The sequence below is a fragment of the Pagrus major genome, chromosome 1, assembly GCF_040436345.1.
Source record: "Pagrus major chromosome 1, Pma_NU_1.0".
In the NCBI taxonomy this organism is placed as follows: domain Eukaryota; kingdom Metazoa; phylum Chordata; class Actinopteri; order Spariformes; family Sparidae; genus Pagrus; species Pagrus major.
Genome location: NC_133215.1, coordinates 38,669,561 through 38,691,839, shown reverse-complemented (window position 1 = coordinate 38,691,839; position 22,279 = coordinate 38,669,561). Strand labels below are relative to the sequence as shown.

At 39.2% G+C, this 22,279-nt stretch overlaps 1 protein-coding gene across 1 annotated transcript in view; it reads right to left on the bottom strand.

Annotated features, from left to right (window-relative positions):
• Positions 1 to 22,279, bottom strand: part of megf10 (multiple EGF-like-domains 10) — a 188,099-nt gene that overhangs the window by 126,907 nt on the left and 38,913 nt on the right. The window lies entirely within an intron of this gene.

Below are 22,279 nucleotides of genomic sequence, written 5' to 3'. Positions count from 1 at the left end.
CCCGAGGTGTCTGTGCCCTCCGCCCATGCCCTAGTCCGTCGCTGCCGCCGCATCTGGGCCGCAGCACGCCAGATGCTGCTACGACAAGGGGACCGGGTTAAAAAGGCAGCGGACCGAAGGAGGAGACCGGCTCCTGTCTACCAGCCCGGCCAGCGAGTGTGGCTTGCAGCCAAGGAACTGCCTCTTCAGGTAGAATCGCGGAAACTGGCTCCGCGCTTCGTCGGTCCGTTCCCCATCACCAGGATTATCAACCCTGCAGCTGTGCGTCTCCGTCTGCCCCGGTCCCTCAGAGTACATCCCACCTTTCATGTGAGTAAGATCAAACCAGCCAAAGACAGTGCCATGATACCAGCAACCAAGCCACCTCCGTCACCCCGAATGGTCGAAGGGGGGCCAGTTTATACAGTTAAGAAGCTGTTAGCAGTGCGCAATCGGGGCCGGGGCAGGCAGTTCCTCGTGGACTGGGAGGGGTACGGACCTGAAGAGCGTCAGTGGGTCCCGGCCCGGCACATCATGGATCCTGGACTCATCGAGGACTTTTTTAAAGAGCACCCAGATATTCCAGGGCCGTCTGGTATTCGGCCTTAGGGAGGGGGTAATGTCACACCGGTATGTCAAGTTAAGTTTTTGTCCTGTCTCCATGTTTGTTTTGTGCCTTCCTGTTTTATTTTGGAAATTAACTCTCCTCTCGTTTCAGGTCACTTGCCCTTCCTCATGTGTCACCAGTCTGATTGTCTTCCCTGATTCCTGATCGTGTCCACCTGTTCCCCATTACCTCATGTGTTCATATAGTCGGCGTCTCCCTTTGTCCTGTGCCAGTGTGTCATGTCGTGTGTTGTGAAGCGTCACTCTCGTCATAGAAATACCATAGTCTCAGTCACAGTTTTTGCCTCGCTAAGAGAGTTTTTTGTTGACCGTTTGTCATTTAACTTTTCATAGCCTCAGTTAGTTTTGACTTCTTCCCTTTTGTAGTTTTTCCCTCCTCGGAGGCGTTTTTTGTTCTCTTCGTTTTCATTGTTATCTCTCCCTAGAAGATAGGATTTTCAGTTACTAATTTTCCTAGCCAACCCTCCTTTGCGAGGCGCTTTCTGTTTTTGGGCCTTCAAAATAAAGTATCTTTGCCAGCTCTGCATCCGAGTCCAAACTCTGAGTCATTCTTGTCACTCTGTGTCAACAGGCGGAAGCGCGCAGTGATACGAAGGGAGGGGAAATAGTGCCAGGTGATCGTGAGGTCTGACTTTTGTCTTAAACGATTTTGTGATGCAAATGTTTTACTCTTTTGAACGGATATTGTTTTTTGAAGCAAAACGCTTTATCTTCGTGACTCCGCAAACTAGCCGTAACTACTTTCTTCAGCAACGACAGCGGGACAGACCTCGGCTCACAGGACGCAGGGGGGGAAAAGTCACTGCTGATGCACGACACTGATGGTGAGGAAATGGCAGGGAGGCTTCCGGCCCAGAGAGAAAAACAACAATATAATCAGACTTTAATATCATCTGTGGAGAATGAGAAAGGGATCTTAGTGTAAGACACTAAGGGCCGGATCTACTAAAATCCCAAATTGCTTGTACTAATCTGCGTGCGCAATCTGGAAATTTGCATGTGGGGTTGAACCGCAGTTTGCGGGCGATTTACTAAGAGTGATTGCGTAAATGACAACAGGCGCAAACGTGTTGGAGACAGGCCTATTTAAATGAGGGTTTAGCGTGTTTCATGGTTTTCAGCATGGCGAGTTTGAGAGAGCGAAAGCGCAAAGTGAAATTCGACCCTTTGGAATTAGAAGTGTTGGTAGAGGAAGCGAATAAACATTTCAATGAGCTGCAGCAAAGGAATCTGACGGTCACGCAAAGGAACGCCGTGTGGCAGAAAATCGGTGAAAAAGTTAATGCTGTTGGAAAAAACAGGCGAACAGTGGATGAAGTGAAAAGGAGATACCAAGACATCAGAAGAAGAACAAAAGAAAAATTGGCGTATAATAAAAGGTCTGCAAATAAAACAGGCGGGGGCACCGTGGATGAGATGACTCTGACCAGCGTTGAGGAGCAAGTGCAATCCGCTCTGAGTTCCTCCAACAGCTCCAAAATGGCAAGGCTGGATAGGCGATATGTTCTAATGATAGTTTCCTCATTCATCCCAAAAATGTTCACACGAGGGTGAAAAATGTGTTCTTGGCATCTCCTTCCATTGTTTCGGCATCTCCTTCTTGCAACAATAACCGCAGCCATGTGTGCGCAATTACGCATACAAACCGTTTGCACCTCCCTTTGAGACGTGTTAAATATAGAAGCAGTTTCTATGAGCAAAATTGCTTTCAGGTTTGATAAATCACTTTGCGTGTGCTAAATTAATATATTTACATTTTCTCCACCGAGAACACGCACAATTGTGTGTAAACGCCCCATATTGCATATTCATTGCTGCAAACGTACTAACTGGATGCAGACGCGCTATTTTGCACCTTTGACAGACGCAACCCTTTTTGCGCACTGTTAGTAAATCAGTTTGTACAATTTTTTGCGTGTGCAAGGAGTTTGCACACGTTTTAATACACGCAAACCTTTAGTAGATCCGGCCCTAAGGACAGTAATCAAACATTTAGAATATTTTACCAAAAATGATATACATTGCAAGGCACCGAAAACCAGGAGGATATTGATATTTTTTGGTTCAGGCAAATCTGCCTTCCCTGTCAAATGAAATACAAAAAGAAATTGGGGGAGATATTACAATAGAAGAGGTCCAACAAGCTATAAAAAGACTAAATTCTGTAAAGTATCCAGGGAGCGATGGCTTCCCAACAGACTTTTATAAAAAGTTCTCAGACATCTTAGCACCAAGACTACTTAAAGTGTTTCAGGGGGCACTTAAAAGAGGTAGTTTGCCAGAGATCATGCAATCAGCTGTAAATCAGCTGTAAAAGCCCTTATTCATCTTTATCAGTGACATGCCCACCATCTATTAGAAAAAACTGGCAGTTTAGATGGCTTCCTTCAGGCTTAATATATTTGGGCATCAAGATCACCCCAGGGCTAAAAAATATAATGACAGAAAACCTTCTTCCCCTTATACAGAAAATTGAGAGCATTTTACAAAACTGGACTAAACTGGGCTCATCATTGGGTAAATTAAACATTTTAAAAATGATAATGGTTCCACAAATCAATTATGTTATATATATCTTGCCTTTAGGGTTCCCTCCTCCACTGCTAACAAGGTTTAATAAGGCTATCTAAAATACATATTGCAGAAGATCAAGCTCCTGGGTGGGTCTCAATTGAAAAGGAACTCACAGAGCTAGACATCAAGGGAAGTACAGACTCGGTTAATTACTTATAGGATCATTTATAGGACTAACTGGACACCCTGTAAGGTGGTGAGACTAAAACTACGGGATTCAGATTGTGAAGTTAATGAAAATGTAGAAGTAGCATTTCTTTTAACTCTTTACTGAACTTCATAGATTGATACAGCACTCAACTCTCAGCTCTGCTCCGTGGATTAATACAGATAATATGACATGGGGAAAAGACATAGATCTCATGTAGTATCTCATTAGCTGTATAGCTGCGCATAATTATATAGATCCCTACATCACACAGATATATGCTGGAGATACAAAACAAGCAGAGGCACACTCATATGCTGTATGAATGCCAAATGACAGGGAACTTATGGGAAAGAATAATAACATTCCCCAACAAAGTGCTTGGTACAGTGTTGATAAAGAACCCTGCACTTTGTATATAAGATATAATACCAGAAGGGGTTGGTTTGTCTGCCAGATGGGACTGGTAACAAATGAACGTGATGTTTGCCCTTGTATGTCATTAAGGTTTGATACACGAGTAACGGCTACATGCTTAAATATAAATTGGCCCTCTTTGTCACTTTAAGATGATACAGGAGTGATGATTATATTTTCTATTCATCCTACTGTCAAGATGGTGTAGAGGGACAGCACAGTGTTTGTTGAAACCTCTGCTTACCCTGTGTTTGTGTCGTGTTTTGTTTTGTTTTTATGTTTTATTTTCTTGCATTTTTTTTCTTTCACTTGTTTTGTTGTATTGCTATTGTTCCTGTTTATATATGTCTAAAAGCAATAAAAAGTGAATTGCAAAAAAAGAACACATAAGGATAGCACCCTTTCAGCAATGACTGAGCGAGATTGCAAGAAAACTTTACAGTGTCTGCCAGATCTTCCATTATGGGGCTCTACATCATGGAGGTCAATAAATGTTCAGGGGAAAAGTTTTTCTAGACTTTTCACTAGAAAAAATACAGAAATTGAAGGTTCTGACAATGACTTTATAAAGTATATATTTATGTGGCCTGCAAGAGCTTGCAAATAATTTAATTTGAGCAATACAATTTTATGCTGCGCTACTCAAATGCAACGATAAACTTTGTGTTATTCTGAATGTGCTCAAGTGATAAACAGGCCCCTTTTATTCCTGCTTCACTCTGGCCTGACAAAAAGTGCATACTTCTTTTTCCTCAGGCAGTCTGGCCCTGTGTGACAAACAGTGTTGAGGACTGAGGCAAGAGGGGTGGGGGGAAAGAGGACGAGGAGATTAGAGATACTAAAATGCACATCTGAAATCCCCACACATTTAAATATGCCATCCTGCTAGCTTCGTGAGAACTGGCCTAGATTGAAGAAAGGCCAAACTCCAGGAGCTTGGGGCTCCTCGTTTTGCTTGTTGGAGAACAGACTGTTCTCTTTCATCAGCTAATTCAAGATAGCCATGAACAAAAAAGACTTCATTGTGCCAGGGTTTGGTCACAAGGCTATATTAATTGCAGTGTCAGGCAGGATCCCTGTTTTTAGTGAACATATCTAGATACTGGCGCATGTACATCTATCTTCATTTGTATTCAACACACAGTTATACACAAGTTATAAAAATGTCAGAAAACAAACAAACAAAAAAAACTTATTCACACCACACACCAAGACAGATTTCAGGAGAAAATGTTTAGACAAAGCCTTGAGTAAGTAACTTGAGCAGCCAGTTGTTGAGTGTTGGCTTAGCTCTGACTGACTATACTGGGGAAGGATTGGGAGCGGATGTTTTTCATCTATTTAGTGGTGCACACATGGGAACAGAAAAACTCTTTCACACAGGATTACCAGGGAGAAAAAAACATGTGTAGCATTCCTCCAGCTTTCCTTGCTGATCAGGAATGCATGTCCTCCTCCAGAGTGGTATTGACTTATTACAATAAAACTATCTCACCCTGAGACATGCTTTTTTTACTGAATGATAGACAAATAGTACTTCTATCTATATATCTACATATTTACGACAGTTTTTTACTTGTGAATTTGGGAAGTGGTGGTCTAGAGGTTATCAAACTTGTGATCAGTTGATTGCCAGTTCCAATCCCAGGACTAACCAGAAAAATTTGGGTGGGGAAAGTGAAAGGCAGTGTTTCCCCCTCCCTCATTACCAGCACGGAGGTGAATGTGTAACTGTGTGAATGTGATCAGGAAGTTTCCTGGAAAAGGGCTCTCAGTGAACCAACCCTGAATAAATAAATAAGGGGGAAAAATATGTTCATGTATTTACTCATCTGAATACAATAGGCCATTCCCAATATGCATCCTTGTCTTTTCTTGGGTCCTTATGAAACCTTATCTTTTGTAGCCCAAGTGCTGTCCCAATACACCAGTTTGCATCTCTTCAAGAACGGTCAAAATTCCCAGAAGTGTTCTTCACACGCCCATTTTTATTCAGATGAAGTGCGCCTTGGCTGGATAGCGGATGAGACCAGGCAGCAGCAGCAGGGGGCAGAGCCAAAGAGCTGTGATCAAGTGGGACAGTTTTCCAGCAGCCTTCAGTCTGTACAGGAAGTCACAGAGGAACTCACATCCTGTTAGATCTGATTCTGATTTATTTATAAATGTAATCAGACACATTTACCATTCTGTATGCAGTCTTCAGTTGTTGTTAATTATGACACCATAGCCTATTAAAACTCTACACAGGCGATCTGTGATTTCCATTCACCTCCATTTTACATAAATTCTCATCAAAATCAGCTTCATATCAGTTTGCTGCTGTTTTAAAATCATCTGAGCAGACATGTCCCTCTTAGACTACATTAATGAATGGAATACATAAAAAGTTAAACACAAAGGAAAAAATACAAGACAATAGTTTTTATTATTCAGATACTTATACTGTCAAGGCTTCACATCTGAATCCTCACATCCCACTTCCTACAAGTTTTTGTGCCATTAAATATTTTACAGGCTGATTTAAATTAGTCAAATGTTAATACAGACAACAATTATTTATTGTGTGCTGTTTATAATATGAATGTGGGCTATTTAGTCTTCACATTCAAGCAAGAAGTGAAAAAAAGCTGCTGAACAAGAGGCCAACAACAAGAAGTTTTTAACAGTTTCATATGTAATTTCAAGACGAAATGTACTTCTGAGAAGTAATTAATGGGGAATCATAAACGTTAAGCAGCTCCACAGTGCCAGTGTTGGACAGTTGACAGCAGTTTGTTTTGGTGGATAAATAGGAAACGCACCGCTGCATTTTCAGTTTTTGTCATTCACGAGTTGTTGCTGGCATTGAAATGAAACAAGGAGGCGTTGAAAAAATGTATTGATATCCTTTACTTAAGTAAAAGTAATAATACTGCACTGTGAAAATACTACTACCACTACAAGTTAACGTCCTGCATTCAAAGCCTTACTTAGTGTTGTAGTACTTGAGATTGGTCTTGGTCTCGATCAGGGCCGGTCCTGGGCATAGGCAGTATAGGCAAATGCTAAGGGCGCCGTCATCCACGGGGGGCGCCGCAAACGGGGGGAGAAAAAATAATAATAATAATAATATTTTTTACCAGTGCTATTGCTTATATTATTTCGAAATATTATATAAGCCCACAGCAACATAACTTCATAGCAAAGCCTATTAAATAATGGCGAGGCCTTTCTTCTGGGTTCCTGGCTCGTTGCACTGTACCTGCCTTCTGTGAGGGTGGGGGGCGGGGTCGAGAGGCGAGCTGCCTGAATCTGACCGGACCGTGACCCAAGACAGACGTTTATTGATACTGTGGAAACACAATGTCCAAAAGACTGAAACCATCCGGCGCCCAGGGAAGGAAAAGAAGGAAAGAAGAGGAAGAAACACGTGAAAAGGAAAAAGGTACAGTAACGTCAATGTGATGAAGTGAATGAAACTAATATGCATCGTAGTTACCGTTGTTGGAGCAGAGTGTTAGCTTGCTAGCTTACTTCGGACGATAGTAGCATTGTTTAATAATCAGTAAATAGCTGAGTCGACGTAAGTTAATGTTACTCCACCTTAAATTCATCAGGGACATTTGGAAAGTTAATGTTAGGCCTGTTCAGGTGTTATTTTAACCTGTTCACTGTTTTTTCTCTGCTTGTATGTCAGTTAAAATGCTCTGAGTTTTCCATCCACTTTATAAGTAATAGGGCAGTTGTAAGACTTTGGTTTATTGTGTCACAGTTTATATTTGTTAAAGTTTACATCAGTGTTAAAGTGCAGTTAAAGTGTATTACTGTTAATACTCCATACCTTAGCTTTCCCATATCATTCATAGGCTACATATATATATAGCTATATATAAGTTTCACTGCACTTTACTTTAGTCTATATTAGTCTTATGTATAGCACACACCAAGCATCTGTTTTTTATTAAAATGTAACATCCAGTGGTCACATATACTTCTCTTCTCTCTTCAGATGCACTTTTAAAATATTTCACCACCACCCCCAGTGACACAGCATCAGGTGCTCCTGTCCCCTCTACCTCAGCACACCAGAGTGACACAGCATCAGGACTAAAGGCTGCACCAATAGACCCTGCTGACTGGCCATCTCTTCTAACTGACAAAGTAAGAAAGGAGTTAGTTCACAGAGGACCATTTCAAATAAAAAACAGTTACACATATCCCAAAAACAAAGATGGGAGAAAGTGTCCACATGACTTTTTTTACCAGAGTCTTAGTCAGTGGGGAAAAAATCAAAAGAAGCTGGCTGATGTACTCAAAAAAGAATGATAGCTTGCACTGCTTCTGCTGCAAAAGGTTTCCTCCCAAAGAATACAGACTGTTTTTATTTTGTATGTAAATAGAATATTCTTTAATATGTTTGCGCAATACCTTATTTATATTGTATTTTTAATGTATCACTTGTTTCTTTCTTCAGTTTTTATTTGGTGTGATATTTTTGACTTAAAAGAAATAAAATCTTGAATACATACATGTAGTTTCTGTGTGAGTGTATGAAAATTGATTGTGAAATTGACTGCGATGCAAGGGGGCGCCAGCCAAAATCTTGCCTAGGGCACCAAATTGGTCAGGGCCGGCACTGGTCTCGATACCAATCTCAAGACCATTTTTTGAGGTTCTTGGTCTTGTCTTGGAATCGAGGGCATTTTTACTCTGTCTTGTCTCTGTCTCGGACTGGGCGGACTCGGGTTTTTTGAATGAGACCGGTCAAGACCACTGCTGATAGGCTTTTTGTCCATGCCTTACTGATAAGAGTGAAAAAGGACCCTCTCAAAAACAGCTAATAACTTCAAATCATTGGTAGTGTAAAGATTTCCCCCAGCTAAAAAAAAAAATAAAAAATCACATTTTGATGTTTTGTTATGATTTTCCTTTGATATATATGGTCTTGGTCTTGTCTCGGTCTCGACCTCTAAAAGTCTTGGTCTTGTCTTGGTCTCGACCTCCAAATGTCTTGGCCTTGTCTCGGTCTCGGTACCCTCTGGTCTCAGTAATGTCTTGGTCTCGGTTGGTGCGGTCTTGACTACAACACTAGCCTTACTGAAGTTAAAGTATGTTTTATCAGCAAAATTAATTGAACATACTCAACATTGAGTAAAAGTACTCAACTTTTTGTAAACTATGCTGTCTTTTTTGGATTAATACTATTGCTGCATTATTGTGTTCATTTTACTTCAGTAGATGTTTAAGGTTGAGCTCATTTTAACTACTTTACATATTGTTGGCTAGTTTAATCTGCAATACATCATATTCTATACAATTATCATATGTTTGTGGGTGTCCAGGTATCTGTAAAAAGTCAGAAAAACAGCCTGGTAAACTTTGTGGCATTGCATTTTCCAGTGAATCCAAGAGCGTTTTTTAAGAGTTTATTTAGCTTAAGTAGGAGGAAAATCTTTCTCAACACATGAAGAAACATCAGAAGCATCTGCACATACAGCATTTTTACTATGCACAAAGGGGAGGAACTAGTAATTAAAGTATTCAAACAAATATAGCATACATGAATAGTGGAAAACTTGCCCCCAAAATGTGATGGAGTAGAATTTTTTGCATTCCACCTGTTTTTATCATTATCAATTGAAATTCTCATAGTTAATAGTTGAAATGTATTATTAGTTATTAACTGTTTAGTGTGTTTGTTCATGAATATTTCACCTAGATGTATTTAGTATTATGTAATGTAACCCTAATGTAATGTTCAAAATAAATAACAAACAGTATGAAAGCAGCCTGTTTTTTTTATGGACATTAATTACATTGTTGGTGTACATTTGTTATCACATTAACTGATTTTACCTTACATGATTGTATGTGATAAATAAACTTAATACATTTTTGAGCTCTGACAATGGCCTCATATTACGTAATACCAGCAGGAACACATCTTCTCAAACTGTTAACAGCATTCTGTATGCTCGTGAGTTTGCAAGATCATTCTTCCAAGAATGGCTAGCAAGAACATTCTCCCCAAGAACACAAGTCCGTTCTTTGCATTCTTGAGTTTGAGAAAGGCCTAATGTATTTTTAGGGGGCATAATTAAGAATAGACACATTCTCTGGTGTCTTTTTCTTTTTTCCCACTTTCATGATTGTTAGTTTTTGAAACCATGACAAAGTATTCTACTGTAGGTCTACTGATTAAAACACAAAAAAGAGGATCTGTGTTAGATATAATGTACAGTACATGTTATTGTTGTTGTAGCAGTATTGAAGCTGAACTTGCGGAGACCAACAGTAGGCATCTTGTGTTATCATGTGTACTAAATCACAAGCTCCAGTCCCCCAGGTCATTCCCTACCACATAATTTTTCCTTCTATATTCCTGCTTCCCCTTGAACACAACCTTCCCAAATGTCCTTGGCTCTCAGACTTGTTGTTAAGGCCCACTGACCTGTAAAACAATGAATGCATCAGTCTTTGGTGGCTCTTTAGGATATTAAAGAAATGTACTGAAGGGAACAGTGAATGAAAGGTGGTTAAATGCTAACCCTATATAATTTCATTCGCTGCTTATCAAGAAACACACTACCTGCCATGAGCACTGTCATGTGACTGCTTGTACAGTATCTTCTATAGAGGAAAAACTTGCCAAGTTGGCACTCACACCTTGTAAATACATATCATTTTGGAACAGGCCAGATTTTCAAGAAAACCATAAAACACTGAATTTCACCACTTGGAAGGACAAAGGCATCACACAGCTCCGATATATAATTCATACTCTGCTTTCTTTCCCTTTTAAGAACTGACTCATATACAATTTTATCAAAAATCCTTTTTTTAATACCTGCAACTGAAATCAGTCATAACACATAAGGTCAACCTCAAAAGACAATATTCAGTCACCCATATTAGCAGAAGAAACACTCAAGCTAAAGCGATACAAACTCATCAACACTGACCAAACAATAGCCCTTCCTATTGCAAAACGGGAGAAAGACACAGAACAAATGACTCCTGGACCAAAATTTGCACATTCAATCTCAATGACCAATAATAGTACAAGGTCAACCAGAGAACACACATCACACTCAAAAAAAATAAAATGCACCAAATGGGCCATTCAGACACAAGTAATTGCTCACGCTGCTTCCCTACCACTACAGACGATTACATCCATGCAGTGCTGGCCCTGACCAATTTGGTGCCCTAGGCAAGATTTTGGCTGGCGCCCCCTTGCATCGCAGTCAATTTCACAATCAATTTTCATACACTCACACAGAAACTACATGTATGTATTCAAGATTTTATTTCTTTTAAGTCAAAAATATCACACCAAATAAAAACTGAAGAAAGAAACAAGTGATACATTAAAAATACAATATAAATAAGGTATTGCACAAACATATTAAAGAATATTCTATTTACATACAAAATAAAAACAGTCTGTATTCTTTGGGAGGAAACCTTTTGCAGCAGAAGCAGTGCAAGCTATCATTCTTTTTTGAGTACATCAGCCAGCTTCTTTTGATTTTTTCCCCACTGACTAAGACTCTGGTAAAAAAAGTCATGTGGACACTTTCTCCCATCTTTGTTTTTGGGATATGTGTAACTGTTTTTTATTTGAAATGGTCCTCTGTGAACTAACTCCTTTCTTACTTTGTCAGTTAGAAGAGATGGCCAGTCAGCAGGGTCTATTGGTGCAGCCTTTAGTCCTGATGCTGTGTCACTCTGGTGTGCTGAGGTAGAGGGGACAGGAGCACCTGATGCTGTGTCACTGGGGGTGGTGGTGAAATATTTTAAAAGTGCATCTGAAGAGAGAAGAGAAGTATATGTGACCACTGGATGTTACATTTTAATAAAAAACAGATGCTTGGTGTGTGCTATACATAAGACTAATATAGACTAAAGTAAAGTGCAGTGAAACTTATATATAGCTATATATATATGTAGCCTATGAATGATATGGGAAAGCTAAGGTATGGAGTATTAACAGTAATACACTTTAACTGCACTTTAACACTGATGTAAACTTTAACAAATATAAACTGTGACACAATAAACCAAAGTCTTACAACTGCCCTATTACTTATAAAGTGGATGGAAAACTCAGAGCATTTTAACTGACATACAAGCAGAGAAAAAACAGTGAACAGGTTAAAATAACACCTGAACAGGCCTAACGTTAACTTTCCAAATGTCCCTGATGAATTTAAGGTGGAGTAACATTAACTTACGTCGACTCAGCTATTTACTGATTATTAAACAATGCTACTATCGTCCGAAGTAAGCTAGCAAGCTAACACTCTGCTCCAACAACGGTAACTACGATGCATATTAGTTTCATTCACTTCATCACATTGACGTTACTGTACCTTTTTCCTTTTCACGTGTTTCTTCCTCTTCTTTCCTTCTTTTCCTTCCCTGGGCGCCGGATGGTTTCAGTCTTTTGGACATTGTGTTTCCACAGTATCAATAAACGTCTGTCTTGGGTCACGGTCCGGTCAGATTCAGCTCGCAGCTCGCCTCTCGACCCCGCCCCCCACCCTCACAGAGGGCAGGTACAGTGCAACCAGCCAGGAACCCAGAAGAAAGGCCTCTCCATTATTTAATAGGCTTTGCTATGAAGTTATGTTGCTGTGGGCTTATATAATATTTCGAAATAATATAAGTAATAGCACTGGTAAAAAATATTATTATTATTATTATTATTTTTTCTCCCCCCGTTTGCGGCGCCCCCCGTGGATGACGGCGCCCTTAGCATTCGCCTATACTGCCTATGTCCAGGACCGGCCCTGCATCCATGCAATCTGGCACTGCCCACTGGTACAATATTTTTGCACCAATTAGCCGCAAAAAAACACAGGTCCACTTGAAATGCAAGGAATTATTATGGCACAAGAACCCTAAAGTATACATTTATACAGTATTAAAACACAAAACAAAAACATGCTATAATCTGCTGGGGCAGAAAATTGTGTGTATTCCTTAATTAATGGACCATTAGTGGTTGAACAAAATTTAGAACCTGAAGAAGAAAACTGAATTACATTTTTGCCACAATAAATCCTTCAAACCACCAGTGATCCTGTCATAAAGAAAATCTATGCTCCTGTGCTGTAAGCAGCAGCCTATCAAATATGTGCATTGTTGATGATGAATGACTGCCTTTGCGCACAGCACTATTGTCAAAGACTAATGTCACTGGAAATTCAACAGCAACTGGACTGAGTGCACCTCCGTTGCAAAGGATTACAACCTGCGGAGGCACTTCAAAATAAAACACCCTAGCTTTGATTGAATTTATCCGGCAGGTTCGGAAGTTCGCCAGCAGAAAATCCAAACTCTAACAGCACACTACGAGCGTAGCTGCGTTGTCTTCAGTTAATCTTGCTCTAGCCAGCAGAGAGCAACTGCAGCATAGCCTTAGTCTTTCAACCACTGGTTCTCAACCTTTGCTGGGCCAGCACCCCCTATCCATTATCCAGGTCGCTTACCGCCCCCATCAAATAAAATGTAGGCTAATTGTCTTGCATGAATGTTGATGATAAATCTGTTTATAATTATGATTATTACTCCTGCTTTTATGCAATTTTTTTTCTTTTAAATCTATATTCATCATATTAATTAATTTATTTATTTACTTATATTCTTACAAATAAATATTCTTAATTTATCATTATTAATTTTAAATTCTTATATCGATATTATTAAGTACTACTCCCCATTTTGAGTTTCACATTTCATGTTTCCCTTGTCTTATTTCCATTGCCATTTACAATTTTTGTCTTTACAAATGCTTTCAATTCAAGCTTTTCCATTTAAGCTTTTTGCATTTAAAACTCTTAACAGACTCATAACTCTTAATCACTAACCTGTGTTTGTATAGTTAATGACGTTATACACCCAAGGTGGATGAGGAAATGAGAGATATAACTGTGAGCTCTGCAGTAGAGGCATTTCTCTGCCTGTATGTAAATGAAGTACCTTCGCTTGACCTTGGGAAAGATTTGTCGTGTTTCTGCCTGCACATAAAGAAGACTTGCTGCACTTGTGAGAAAATTGCATTGCCCGCATCAGCTTTAGTCAAATGTAACCAGACATTGAGCATACTGTTATCAGAGCAGGGGCCAAATGTATCAAACTCTGTATATTCAGGTGTAGAAATCTGTGTACACAAAACAGGACAAATATGAATTCATGACAATTATTTTACCATAAACACTATGCAGATACGTTGTACAACTGTCAATGAAAAACCTGACCATTTAAGTTTATTATTTTGTGGTTTTAATAATAATTTAAAGTAATTAACAAGGGGCGCTCTGGGACCACGGACCAAGATGGCGGCTTAACGTGGACGCTCCGTCGGACTTGCACCAAATAATATTAAAACCCAAACTTATCAACGCCAACTAAACTGAGATTATGTCAAAAACGACCACAGTCAAAGACTGTGACATTTTCACCAGGAGACGGGCTCCCCAAAAGCTGAAACCCAACACCTCATCTACCGAGCAAGACGAGGAGGCTAATTCTAATAGCATGGCAGACCTGACAGCCGTACTGTCCGAGCTGAAATCACTTTGTTCTGAGTTCGGAGGATTTGGATCTAAACTGGACAGTATAGATGATCGCCTCGGTAAGATGGCCAGCTCAGTTGCAACTTTGGAAAACAGTGTGTTGGAGGTGAAGCAAAACATCGCTTCCAACACTACACGAATGGAGGAAGCTGAAAACCGGATAATGTCGGCGGAAGAGCACCTGGAGAAAAATAACACTGAGTTAATCAACGCCATGAAACGCATCGCCTACCTGGAGTCAAAGACCGAAGACCTGGAGAATCGGAGCTGGAGAAAAAACCTGCGGTTGTTTGGCCTCCGGGAAGGCACTGAGGGAAACCGGCCACTTTTAGAGTTCATACATGAGATGCTGCCGCGCTGGCTTGAGCTGGAAACCAGCAGATCCTTCACCTTGGAAAGAGTTCACTGGACCCTGGCGCCACCGAGACCAAACCAGAACAGAGCAGTCCACATTCGGTTTCTGAGATTCCAGGATCAGGAATTTGTCTTCCGCACCACTAAACAACTGAACATGCATGAGGGAAACAAACTTTTCTTCGCCCAAGACCTCTCAGCTGAGACCATGCGTCAGCGATACGAGTACAACGCAGCCAAGAAAATGTTCGTGGAAAAGGGAACTTTCCGAGGATTTCAGTATAATCCATGTAAGATGAGGGTCCTCCACAACGGGAAGATTCACCTGTTTTCATTACCAAAAGAGGCGGAGGATTTCCATTGCGGACTTGGATGAGAAGGCACAGCTTATACTGATGGCTCATCAATATTTAAAGGTACAATAAGGTGTGTGGCAACCAGACAGGGTAATTATCTTTTATTAGAACTTCTGACCACCTTACCTTTCTTCAGTCCTGAAGGATCACTCTATGCTTGAGTCATTGCAATCACATTTTTCTTGAATCTTAAAGAGACACTTTGTGTTTAAGGAATCACCTCAATCACATTTTTCTTTAACCTTAAAAGGACACTTTGTGTTGAAGGAGTCTCATCAGTTGCGTTTTCTTTTTAATTATATCATTTATATTGAGGTGAAATAACTCAGAGGTTGGTCTGATTTTATTTTCGATCTTGAATAGGGTTAGTATATAAGATATAAACATCATACAATGTGCTTGGTTGATGGGCATCTTTGGAGTTGGGTTACATAGTTCAGCTGCTCCTACGTAAACAGGATCAGCACAAGCCCTACCAGTTCATTGTTTTGAGTAAGGGAGTGGGAACTTAATTGTTTAAATGTGTATGTGTGAAAGTTTATTTCTGTTTTTCTCTGTTATTTATGTTTGTTGTGAGCTCAGCAAAGTAAAACTTCCTCTTGTGCCGTACCCTTATATGTTTGATACCAACTATAAATGGAACAAAAAAAACACCCAAAATAGTTGTGATATAATAGTCATGAGTTGGAATGTTAGGGGACTACAGAAGTTAACCAAATTAAGGCAGGTAATAAACAGGATTAAACAATTTAAGTCAAAAATAATTTTCATTCAAGAAACTCATCTCACAGCCTCAGACATAAAGTTAGTTCGGAATAGATGGCCTGGCCAAGTTTTGTATGCAACATACAACAATTATGCTAGAGGTGTACTCATCCTCATCCACAGAACAATACCATTCCAAGCTATTAAAACAATCCAAGATCCAGCTGGAAGGTATGTTATCACCCAGGGTAACCTCCTTTCTCATACATTAAATCTGGTCAGCGTATACGGCCCAAATGAGGATAAACCAAAATTTTTTGAAGATCTCTTCCTCACTTTATCCACTTTAAGAGGCTTTTATAATTTTGGAGGAGACTTTAACTGCACGTTGAATCCAGCAAAAGATCATTCTACTGGCTATGATACTTCTAAAGCGAAAACAAGGGAACTGCTAAAACAATACACTGTAGATGTTAACCTGGTAGAAGTATGGAGGGAGCATAACCCTGACAGAGTAGAGTACTCCTGTCATTCAATTACATGCAAATCTCGTTCTCGCATTGATTATTTTCTTGTTTCAAGGGAACTTTTATCAAAGATTAAAGGTTGCTGGTACGAAAGCATTGTAATAAGCGACCATGCTGCTATTTCATTAAATGTGCAAATAGAGAGATTCATTCACAACCCTCCCAATTGGAGATTACAGGTGAGATGGTTACAGAAACCAGATTTCATTAAGTTTGTGGAAACTAAAATTGATTATTATTTTGAGCTAAATACAGATCAAACTAGTGCAAGTATAAGATGGGAGGCTTTCAAGGCCTATATCAGAGGAGAAATTATTAGTTATACAACCTCGACAGGAAAAAAAGACAAAATAGAAATGGAATCTTTGGAAAAACAAATAAAATCATTGGAAACGGATATAAATGAAAGTGATGATCCAACAAAACAAAGAGATCTGTTGCTCTTGAGAGCTAAATATAACAAACTCTCTGCTGATAAGGCAGCCAAAAGCTTAATGTGGCTGAAGCAAAATTATTACGATCAAGGCGAAAAAGCCGGGAAACTTTTGGCATGGAGAATAAAAAAAATACAGTCTGAAAGAGCGATTAACAACATAATGACTTCCTCTGGAAATCTGACGGCTGACCCATTAGAAATAAATAGTAGTTTTAGAGAATTTTATGAACATTTATACAAATCGGAAAACCCTCCACCTTGTGGAGAACAGGACACATTTCTTGATCATTTGCAATTCCAAACTTTGACAGATGAGGTCAAAAAGGACTTAGATAATGATTTAACAAATTGAAGAGATATCACAATCTATTCAAAATATAAACAGCGGTAAAGTGCCAGGGCCTGATGGCTTACTAATTGAATTTTACAAAACATTTAAAGAAAAATTACTTGTCCCCCTCTTAAATATGTATAAAGAATCATATCAAAATGGAACTCTTCCAACCACTTTGAGGTTGGCAATGATAACAGTGATTTTGAAACCAGGAAAACCTCCTACGCAATGTTCCTCATTCAGACCAATGAGTCTGATTGTTGTTGATACAAAAATTCTATGTAAAATCTTAGCAAGGAGGTTAGATCCTTATATCCCAAATCTAGTCCATAATGACCAGAATGGTTTTGTGCAGAAGCGCCAAGGCTTTCATAATATTAGAAGGGTTCTGAATATAATTCGTGAAAAATTTGATGCCAGAGATACAGCAGTATTATCGCTGGATGCCCGGCAGGCCTTTGATAGAATAGAATGGCCATATCTATTCAATATCTTACGAAGATTTGGATTTGGAAAAAGTTTTCTTAAATGGATTCAGATATTATATACAAACCCAACAGCTAGTGTTTTAACAAATAATATAGTCTCAAGACCATTTATTTTAGGGCGATCTACCTGCCAGGGATGTCCCTTATCACTGATGTTATCCATATTAGCCATAGAGCCCCTGGCCATGACAATAAGAACACAGACGGGCCTGTCGGGCATCCAGCTTGGGGAACAGGAGCACCGAATATCCCTATATGCCGATGACGTGATTCTTTTTTAAACAAACTTAGCTGTCAGTATACCAAACTTAATTCAGCAGATTGAACTTTTTGGTCAATTCTCCGGCTACAATATTAACAACTCAAAATCATCAATACTGTTCTTAAATAAAGAAGAAAGATTGAGACCAGTTATAGATAGCCCATTTATCAATGCAAAGGAGGGATTTACTTATCTTGGTGTTAAAATTACCCCTGAAATTAAAACAATTGTCCCAACAAATTATGACCCATTGGTGGATGAGGTGAGCAAGACATTACACCGATGGATGACAATGCCCATATCAATGATTGGCCGAATAAACATAATTAAAAAGAATATATTACCAAAATTTTATACCTTTTTCAATCACTCCCACTACCAAAATCATTTTTTAATAGACTTAATAGTATGTTCCTGAAATTTATTTAGAACAACAAGAAATCCAGGTTGAGACTTAGGCTGCTATACCTGCCCTACGAAAGGGGAGGTTTAAGATTCCCAAATATGAAATGGTATTATTGGTCCGCTCAGTTACGCTCTGCAATGTTTTATTTCTCAACTGAGTCTTTTCCTGCTTGGGTGAACATTGAGCAGATGTCAATACCAAACCTTCCAATAAAACTATATTTATACTCTGCAGACCCCAAAACTTTGAGAAGAACAGTAGAAAACGCTTTTCTCAAAAATACTATCGACATTTGGTATAAAGCCCATCAACATATTAAACATACTCCTCCCATTTCTCGCTTCTCCCCCAAATGGGGTAATGCCTTTTTTAGGGCAGGAAGGGCAGATGGCGGTTTCAGAATCTGGGCAAGAAGAGGTGTGCAAAAAATAGAGGATCTATACATGGATGGCAATCTTCTTACGTTTGATCAGCTGTGTCAGAGATACTATATTCCTAAAAAACATTTTTTTAAATATCTACAATTGAAACATTTCATATTATCAAAACATAAACAGATAACATCTGAACCACCACTATCACATCTTGAAAATCTCATAGTTCTCAATCAAAATGGGAGGAGATTTCTTTATTTTATACAGTTTTGTTTAGAGGAGAGAGGCGCTCTGTTTCACTGTGTATGGGACTGTCCCAAATTAAAACAATACTGGAAAACAATCCTTCAAACCATATCTGACATTGGTAATGTGAAAGTCCCTTATCAAGCAAAAGTGTGTATATTAGGTATATATCCCCAAAATGTTATTATTAATTCAAATCAGACAACTTTAATAGATTTTGGACTCCTGCAGGCCAGGAGGATGATTGCCTTATATTGTGTGGGTGTGGGGTGAAGAAGATGGCATCTTGTATTGTAATGGAGAAGCTGACTTACATAACAAGGGGAAAGGCAGGAGAATTTGAAACAGTGTGGAAACCTCTAATGGAATTTCTTAGCCGTCAAGGTACACAGTGACTTTGAAATTAGTCTGTTGCTGAGTGTGTCTATATTTAGTTATGTCTAATAGTCTGTTTTTGATGTGTCTGTTTTACTGTTTGTCAAATATGTTTAGTATATTTTATCTATATTTTATTTTATTTTATGTCTAGTTCAAGTATTGCCATTGTTTTATTCAGTGTCTGTTTGTTAGTTAAATATGTAAAATCAATAAAAATATTGGTGAAAAAAACGAAGTAATTATCAAAAGAACGGCACTTAAGAAACATTGAGCTTGAACGTCGCTAATGCTACAAGTATGAAGTATATAAATATATTAAAATGATGCTTCAGAGTTGAACGGATGCATACAAGCATGACATGAAAGAATTGTTTTGTGAGATCTGGCACATCCCCCATGAATGTATCGGATACCTAGAGGTGGAAACAAGAAATCTAAGCTGAAATGGCCTGTAGTTCTTCTAAGTACCAGTGACGTAGGTGGTTTCTAGAAGAATGTCAGGTTTTAAAGGGGCCACACAGAGACACAGAGAACATAAAGAAACCTTGTTGGTGTGTCCCTCAGCATGCCCCAAATTCAAAGAGAGAGAAATTAAGGTTGAAAATTGATTCGCAGCTAGATACATTTCCCCCATATGTTTCATTGGAACAACAGAACAATATATGATAAAGTAATTAATTTGGCCAACCAAAACATTTACTTGTCCCAGTTTGAAGCTTGCAAATTGACGTTAGCAAACACATTAACCCAGCCAACGAAAACTGAAAACATTTTTCATGAGAAAAACTGGCCTCCAACCAGGCTGAGCTAATGTGTATGTATTTGTGATGTATTTCATTAGTTAGTTCTGTGCAAGGTTTTAATCTTTTAAAAGTTATCTAAGAGTGGAAAAAAATTGTTAAACTGTTAAAAACTAATCATATAAAAATGTAACTATAATAATAACAATACTATAATAAAATATCGCAATTGATCAAGGTCACCAAGGGAAGAGGTCTATGGTCCAATAAAAAGTAACTGATTTTGGTGTACAATTTCTGTGGTGGAGAAAAAACAAAAAAATTGTTCACAATGTTCCTTAAACAATTATGTATCTACCATCTTTGTCTTGAGGGGCTCCTTATTTCCTTAAACTGCAATTTTCTGTGTAAAAGAATGGCCAACCCACTAGCTTTGCAATTTGAATTAGAATGATAGATCTCGGTAAACCCTGTTCCCTTTACTCTGTTCTGGTCTTTATTCAGCAGGTGTTTTCCTGTAAATATGCTATATGTCCTTTTCACACAGAGACTCTGCATTGCCGCAGTGAAGGCTCACCTTTTTTCCGCATTTGTTTGTTCACACTGAACCAAGCAGCACAGTTGTCAACATCATGATGTGTACCGTCACGCCTCTTTTGGTCCCGCAGCACTATGACGTTAACATCCGTGAGTTTTTTTTTCAACGTGTTTCCTCTGGTTTCCACCTGTTAATCTAAACATGTATCCACCAACTGTTTCTAATAATATGGATGCAGTTATAATGTGTTGTGATTGAGATCCTGACCCACCATGCATCATGGAAAGTGACAAAGTTACTTTTTTGCTCTAAATTACATTTTTACATAATCGGCATCAGTAATCTGAGGACCCTGTCTGACTCTCACATTTTTTTCCTCATACAAGTTGCCAAAGACACTGCCAGTTACCACATTACTGTTGTTTGGTCCTGTAACGTTGCTTTGTGGGTTAAAGTGTAGGACATTTCTCTTTTATTTGATGAGTGAAGGTTGTGTTTAGCTGTCAGACTGTGAACACCATCAGATTGACACACCCCTTTTCCATAAACAAAAACACTGGCTCGCCTCTGCTGCTGCTCTGATACTACCTCTGGCTCTCTCAGAGCAGCGTCCCCCCTCTCCGCATCTGTAACTTTCACACGGACGGCGATGCGGGAATCAGTGCATGATTCCCGCACTGTAAGGGCAGTGTGAATGGGGCTTTTGTCACCCTTTAATTTTGTCATGTTTGAGTTTGTGGTTTTGTTATTTTCCTGTTTAATTTTGAAGTTATATCCTCTCGTGTCATGTCTCACTTTCCATTTCCTCCTTTGTCGATGTTTCCTTCCTTTGGAATTGTCAGCTACTCCCTGGTGTGTTTCACCCGTGTCCAATTATCCCTACCTCCCCTGTGTTTATAGTCTGTGCTTCCTGCTGTCTTTATCAGTTCGTCTTTTCAGTTTCCCATCCTGTTCTGCTCTGTTTCAGCTCCCCATCGTGTCTTTCTGGCTTTTTTTCCCTGTGTCATTCCTGGTTGGTACAATTGCCTTTTGATTTGATACTTTGCTTTTGGTTGGTACTTTGCTTTTCTTGGTTTGGACTTTGTTTAGCTTTTGTAGTTCACCTTTGTGTTTTGTGTTAATGAAGGTTCTCAGTCATTGAGGTCATGGTAATTCTAAGTGCAACTGAGTGTGATTCAGTTTCTTTGAAGACGTTTCACCTCTCATCGAAGAGGCTTCTTCAGTTCTAACTAACTGGAGGGTCGTTGCAGGCTTTTAAACTGTGTGGGAGTGTCCTTACAGTCGTTAAGGACACATGTGAGCTCTGAGTTTCAGAGTTGCTAGGGCCACTTGTGGGTCGTTGACTCAACTGGCCTTCGTGTGGGTTGCTAGGGCTAGTTGAGCCCAGGTGTGAATGGTTGTTAAATTGATAAGTTACCTCCCCTGAAGAAGCCTCTTGGATGAGAGATGAAACATCTTCAAGAAACTGAAACACATCCAGTTGCCTACGATATAGCACTTAGAACTTTGTTTTTTGCATTTTTTGGATCTGGACTTTATTTTCATTAAAGCTTGATTTTTGTTGCTCACCTGCCGTCTTGTGTGTGGGTCCTATTCTGTGTAATTTGTCAAATTTTCAGACATGAAGAAATATCTTATTGAGTATTACTGGGTGGTTAAGTCTTCTAACATTCCAGTTTACCATTTTAATCTCAAACCCGATTGGTCCACTATTGCCTGCAGATATTCTAAAAGATGTCGCTATTGAGCCACCCCTATAAATAACTTGACTGTACGTTGATTTGATATGATCCAGACACCTGTGTAAACATCTTATACATTTCCCTGT